Source organism: Pomacea canaliculata, linkage group LG1 (assembly GCF_003073045.1).
Source record: "Pomacea canaliculata isolate SZHN2017 linkage group LG1, ASM307304v1, whole genome shotgun sequence".
Lineage (NCBI taxonomy): Eukaryota > Metazoa > Mollusca > Gastropoda > Architaenioglossa > Ampullariidae > Pomacea > Pomacea canaliculata.
The window spans coordinates 9808136-9815852 of NC_037590.1; positions in this window are offsets into that span (position 1 = coordinate 9808136).

The window sequence follows — 7717 nt, forward strand, 5'->3', positions numbered from 1 at the left end:
GCTAATTGGCGGACGAGGTCCCCCGACTTCAACTGCGCTTCTGTCTCTCCAGACGAGTCTGCAGCACCAAAACAAATATTTGCTGTCAAAAACGGGAGGAAACTACCCTGGACTGTGGCGACTTATCTGGCTTTGAGTTTTCGGCGAGTCGCCAGCAAGACCATCACCAAGATGGAGACAGCGTTTTGAAAGTCCTCCCGTTCGATCGGTGCAGCTGACAACAATCATCGCTAGCGCTCTTGTCGTTGAAAGAAAATGCTCAAAGACTGACACCTCAGGTATGTGGTACAGTATACCACAACAAACAAACACACACACGCACCCACACACACACATTAACCACGATATAACAATTATTATCAGTGTAGTAGGTCGTACAAATATCCCATGGCTACTTTACAAGAACACAAACAGACTTTGTGTAAGAACCATCAGGGCCAGTATACACATGAGGTCTTGAAAATGAGTTTCAAAGCGTCGGTCTCAAGTGACAAGTCGACTGTTTAGGTCAGACTTAGCCAAATCGACTTGCCACTTAAGTCAGCCGACTTGAGACTCATTTTCAAGGCCTCGCATACACACCAGGCACGAACTTGAAAAGACGACCCTGCGAACAATGCCGAGAGGCAGAAGAAAGCATACAGAAGAAATGGGCAGACAACATCCCGAATTTAGCTGGCCTGTCAGTCCGCTCATCCCAGCAAACTGGGGAAAACTGATAATGTTGGCGAGAATGGGCGGTAATATCATCATCAAGTGTCCCGACGGCTTGCGAGGGCTAAAGGGAAATCTAAGATAGTTTCAAACAAGGAGAACTATAACAGAACATATGCGATTCGATGTACGCCAAAAATATTTTTTTATTTTATTTTGTCGGATATTGACATTCACACACACACCAGAGAACACACAATACATACAACATAAGTTCATACTTATGTGTATGCATACATACTCCAGCAGAAACCTTTAGGGAGCAGCTTCTGTGTGTCCCAGACACAAGACAATCTCCATCTGACATCCCCTCTCCAGCCACCATCTTGACGGCCTTGACGTGCTGCAGTTAGTCGCATTTTTTCTCTTCTCTGTTCTTTGTTTTCTTGCTCCTTTTTAATCTGAGCCTACTCGGCTGTGGCAATCTGGAAACTGTTAAAAACATTGTTTTAGTAATTTCTCTGTCTCCGCACACGTCTGTGCATTTGCAACATGTATAACAAGAGAATAACGAGAGTCATTTAAAATCGCGGTCTTGCTTTCTGTCATGTTAGTCTGGGGAGGTCTGGGTGAGTAATGGCTTGTTTTGCAGTATTGTTGTCTGGACAGTCACTGCAAGTTGTCTTTGGCCATTCACTGCTTGCTCGACTACCTCCATTCGCGACTAGAGGACCTGTGGAAGGCTAGGCAGTGACGTCAGAGACCTTAGTCCAGAGGTCACTTCCTGTCATTTTCCAATCCTGGCATCTGTTAGACTCGCCTCTGTATTTATATTTTGCTTGCAGGAGAAAAATTCAAGAGTAAATAACGGAACATACCATCTATGTACATCAAAAATAAACTGCGAACTGCACAGACGCGTTACAGAAGAACCGTTCAAAAGAAAAAAAATATTCCACTGTGGCAAGCATCACACCGGTAAAAACTTATCGTGAAAGCTATGCATTGTGCTGTTCATCTTTTATGCTTTTCCTGGCACAGTTTTAGAGCAGCAAGGTAGACTGAATGCTTATATATGCTGTACTATTTTTGGTAAAATTGCATGTGATCGCTTTTAAGGTTCCAGAAGAAAACTTGTGATGCCTGAAACATCTGAAGATGCTCACACCATTGATTGCAGCTAAGCTCGTTTAAATAAAAGTAGCGATGAAAGGAAGTGTGTGTGTGAGAGAGATTGCGAGGGTTTGAACGGGAGAGGGAAGGGGGAGAATAAAACTCTCACAAAGTGTTCTACCCTCATTTTTACAACCTTTTTTAAAGGAGCACATGAGAGCTGTAAAACAACAACGACAAGTACGAAGTCTAAGGCATAAGTTGTTAAGAAAAGAGAGAGACAAAAGGAAACTTGGGAGAATGGAGTGGGTACACTTTTGTAATCTTGCAACGACGACAATAATTACACGTTTCACAAAATCCAGAAATAAAATAGAGTTGACATATATTCTTACGACGGAGAGCTGCAAAACTAAATCTTAAAATCCCTAATCTCTCGGACAAGAAAAAAAATCCACACGGTTTTCAAACAAAAAAATAAAAAAATATGTCCTGTGTTTGAAAAAAGCACTGGAATATTGTGAAACTGAACGTAAAATCTTCATACCAGATGCTTAAAATGCTTGGAATATTTTTCTTCTCCGCAACAGGACCACCCACTGATCGACCTCACCGCTGTGCCACTGCCGGAAAGCAGGCTGCGTGCGTCACACAGATAAAAAGAAGAACAGGTAATATGAAAAACTGCAATGGCAATGTCTGTTAAGCTTTCCTTCTGAAAGTATAAATGGCTTTTTACTCATCCAGAATGACTCCAGGCACGTTTCTGTGTGAGTCGTGTTGTACGGTCTTTTCAGCTTGCCGGCATGGGACCTTCGTGGAACTATTTGAAGCGACTTAATAGTTCAATAGTAAAACTTCTGTCACAATAAATACTCTTGTGATCAGATCCGGTCACAGGTATTTCTCAGGAATGTTGAGCCTGTTTATAGAGATGGGTGTTTGCGGTAATGCATTGTCTTCTTTATTCGTCCCTTTCAACATCTCTTCCACCCTTTGTGCGAGATTCCTATAATAGAAGCGTTTTCAAACCTGACTAAATGAAACCCAACCGACAGACAGATCGGTAGCGACTACTTTCTTTAGGTTGCATTGATGTGAACTCAGTTTTGTGACTGAATAATGAACAGATTTCCTTCTTTGAGTTATTATGTCCTCAGTTGATGAAGGTGATGTTCATCACGTTAAGTGGCAGTGGCGTTCTACATTGAATTTTAAACAATAACAATCTTGGAAGATTGACCAAAACAAGAAGAAAAACCAGCTACAAATAATAAAAAATATATCCTCCTCTAATTCAACTAGAAAATATGTATATTCCATGTAATTAGCAGGTTACTGTGTTCTTTCAATTTTACAATTATTCAACCTACACCAAACAATAAAATGGAAATAAATTTTGTTAATATGATAAGAGACACACACACGCACGCACTCACGCACAAACACACGTATACACATAAGCTAATAATATACTGCATACAATTGTTCTTTCCACTTTACTGAGCCAACACCTCGTCTGGTTTTGTCTTCTCCATTCAACACTCAAGCACGAAGAACGTCGAGAGAAGAGAATAACTTTCACCTAATGACATTTGAGGGTCTCACATTGTATATGGGTGCTTCTATTTCGGGAATTTCTTGTTTAAGAAATGTCTTCTTTTTTTATTTAACAGAACGCATTGTTTCCCTCCAAGGTAGCCTGGAAGCTAGAAAACGTGGAGACAGTTACCATGGTTATTGTATATCAAAGACCATAAATAGAACACAGTCTACCTTTCTTTTCGTGTGTGAAGAGAAGAGCGTGAGTGAGTGATAGGGAGATGGCAAATCTCTCTCCATCGACACCTCAAGGAGTGAGAGAGCGCGCGCGCGACATTTATGTTGTTGAAGCTGCTTTTTTAAAACATAAAGGTTTACGAAATATGTGAGAGAGGTGTTCAGATAGGAGAAAAAAAACAGGTAAGAAGAAAAATCGCGGTTGCTACCACGCTGGCGAAGAAAGAAAGAAAAAAAAAACTTCGTGTTTACATGGACGTCTTCAAAAGCTGGAGCTTGTCCGTTGTTCACATGTTCACTTGTAAAATGTTCGCTTTTTTGTTTAGTAAGCTTTAAAATTTAAAAAAAATTTTACCAAAGTGATCTACAGCTGAATTTGTTTCAATGTGGTCACTGTGTAGTGCACTGAATTTAATGAACAGGGAATCAGACATGCGCTGCATGTGAAAGACATGTTCACAATTTCGTACCCAGTCATGCACGGTGAACCTAATGGCCGTCGTTCACAGGATACCCGGCACCTTGGCTGTTTTTCTCTCCCTTGTCACCGGAATTCCCTCCATGAATGGGAAGAATTAACACGTTCCGCCTGGGCTGCCACAGCGGATGCTGTCTCCTGACTTCGCCTGAAGTAGTTCCGGAACATTCCATCATGGCGCTGATCCGCTGAAGCGGAAGCTTATGCGTGTTGGTGCAATTGGCCGATGGAGCAATCATTTTGTTCACCGATCCAGAACGTGTGCGCGTGCTGCTGCTGCACAGACCTGCGGGCAGTTATGAGCGGCTACCAGTTGCATCAGTATCACAGGGAGCGGCGCCATATCGCGTAGGGTTACTCCCCGAACGTCAGTCTGACGTGCACCCGGGGCTATTTCGGGTGGTTTCTGTAATTGTAACTCCTTCCACAAGCTGCAGTGTAGGATTTCCTGTATGGTGAGCTTGGTGTAAGTCGCAAGAGGTGAAAGTCAGAGCTTTTTGAAGCAAGAGATGTGCGTATAGATTCTCAAGAATTTTATTTTAAAAGGGATTTTTTTTTCTCGTTTGTCGGAGGCATGGAGTTCCCATTTGAGACTTTGTCGTACAAATCAATAACTGTGCTGAGTGTAACAAGAAGGGAATCGATAATTTTCTTTTTCTGAAAGCGCACGGAATGACCAAGAAAATAATTTAATCACACACATACAAGCACGTGCACACACAGGCACCCACACCCACTCACACACTATGACAACATCCTCAATCTCTCTTTCATACAAGCACACATATACACATGTCTGTCTGTCTGTCTGTCTGTCTGTCTGTCTGTCTGTCTGTCTGTCTGTTCATCTATTTATTTCTATAATATAAATATGTATCTAAACCTTTGATCGCAAGTAGTGATCTTCCATCCAACGTAAACACCAGTTACTAATAATGAAAAAAATGTACATAAACCATATGTCACTTATTCATTAGTCAAAAATCCGTCAAATTAGACAACAACCTCAATATTTTAATTTTACATCATTAATGTAATTTTTTCCTAGTTAAGTAGTTTTCCGTTTCCTTTCCTTGGATGGAAAGCTAGATGTAAAAAATAATAATTTCTCTTGTTTTGTAACCCTCGTAAATAAAGATTTGCCATCTATCAAAACGGTTACTGAATTTTCAAAAGCTGTTCTGTACCACCAAGAAGTTTACTGTTGAAAAATGACAACATTGTTATTACGAGATGAGTCGCAATGTTTATTTATTATGCCATATTGTGATTATGTCTGTTGATGCTAATGGGCTGTCTACAGACATTTACCATTACTGATGCTTTTAGTGTATAACCTATGTGATATACGAGCCAATAGGTATAGATTAGTGGTTATTGAAAGACATAAAAAGAAAGGCAATGAAGAGTTTTCTCTCTCATATATATATAATAGGTAAAATTCGGACACTACACCTTCAGACATACAAAGAAGGAGACAGGGGGACAAGAAGAAAGGGTTCAGGAAGACACCTAACAAGGAGGAAGCCAGCGGAGTTCAAGCTCAAGGTCAGATCAAAGAAGTCAACCGACGGTTGTCGCTGCCATAAGCCGTTATTACTCATCATTCCTCTTTCTTTCTTTTTTTTTTTTTATCAATGACGTCATTAAAAGGAACTGCCAGTGCCGCTCCACTGCAATCTCCATTAACGAGACCCACAATTTTCCGCAATGTCCTAAAGGCTTCCATCAATATGATTAGAGTCATTTCCATTGTGAAGTTGTCTGTGACCTCGACAGCAGCAGCCAGAGCAACGCCAGGGGCCGCCACAGGTAGGGAGCCTTGATGTCATGATCAAAGTAACCAACATTACACGCCGCACCTACGGAGATAGTGTATTGCTTTTCATCCTGTACTTCATTTGCTTGCAGCATCTGTGGATCATCTCTGACCCACATCCCCACCCCTACCCCACCTCCCCTCCATCCACGCACTTCCTTTTTTTTTTTACCCTCCCCCCGCATCTCGTTTCCTCTTCCCGTGCAGCCTTGCGGCTTCTGGCAGCAGTAAACGGTGCACTCGACTCAACTTTCATCGCCCGCAATAAAAAAAAAAAAAAAAATACAGGAAACATTAAAGTACTGACTGCGCTGTCTTTCATCTGAACGAACGATCGTTTTCTGTTTCTCCGTTTGTTTGTCAGTCTGTCTACAACTAATAAACGTTTATCTGTTAAGACTTACGGCGTTCAGGTGAGTGTAAATTTTCAAGCACATTTTTTTGAGAGAGAGAAAGAAAGAGTCTGTGTTCCTCTCTCTCTCTCACACACATTCACACATTTTGAGGCAAGGCTTTACACGATTTACCAGACGAATCTGCTAAGTTTACGATCACCTGGGGATTAATAACAGCCACAGACATTAACCAGTCCAGGTAAGCATGGGCAGGTGTGCGGCACCTCGCTAGGTGCTCGAGCTAAAGATTGAATAAAACACTAAGCACCTGCACGTAAGCGGTACTAAGAATGGTTGTGTACATATACAATATTCTACAAACTTCCACAGTGCTTATATTTTATGAGCATTGCAGATGACTGCTCAGCGTCAGTCAGGCGGCTGTGGTGCCTATATGCCACTGGCTTTGAGTGGATGTCGATCTCTCAAGCTCACCTGACATTTTTATATCCCAGCGATAGGTTTTCGATTTTACAAAACATCATATCCAACAATGTTACTCTTACAGCGCAGTTCGATCGACCTAACGAGACCATCCAAGCAGAGTTTTTAATCAATCAGTAAAAATAAAAAGTAAAAATGTTAAAGAGTAGTATTATATTTATTTATTTATTTTATTTAATACTTTTATTTCTTTTCTAGTAATTTAATTTCAGTAATACTAAGCTTTTTATGGCTAATAGATTTCTCAACTATTTTATATTTTAATATAATATTTTCTGGTAATTAACATTGAAAATGAATAAATGTTCAATTTAGGATCAATTTTGTTTAGCTTATATACTAAACTTTGTCTCGTTTTCTCCAGTCTAATGCTATTTCCATTTGAACACATAACTTAATATTTCTACCTCCAGCGGAGACATAACGAGCATGCCAAGCAATGGATGATTGTAAAAAAAAGTGTTTGTTTATTGTTTACAAGTTTGATGATGTACAGGGACGTCTTTATGTCGGTCATGTAAGGGAATCAGTGCTCGTTGCGGAATCCAAAGATGTGATGGATCGCTGTACACTTACTATTGTTATTATTACAAGTGTATATAGTGAAGACCTATTAGCTAAATAGTGAGCTTAGAAATATGTTAATTAGTCGCATATTCACGATACCACGATTTTGACCTCTTTCTGTGCATGGTTTAGCTCGAAAATCGCAGAGAATCATTCACCCAGATTTGGGGAATTACAATCTTTGCCCTCAAATATTGAGCACCTCGTCAGTCCACATCCCTCCGAGTAGTAGGATCACGAACTTGTATTACTGGACTGCTGGCAGATGATTTTTTTCCAGTTAACTGCTAAAACGAGGCATGAGACTACAAAGCTTCCGGTTTAGTCACATTCTTTGTTACGGCTCGCCGAGACTAACAGCGGATCACTTCGAAAGAGGCTAAGCGTTGGTCTTGGCAGACAGACAGCAATCCACCTATACAGATCCCATGGTATGATGGGGAGGATTAGGTCGGGAGTCGGCAAGGC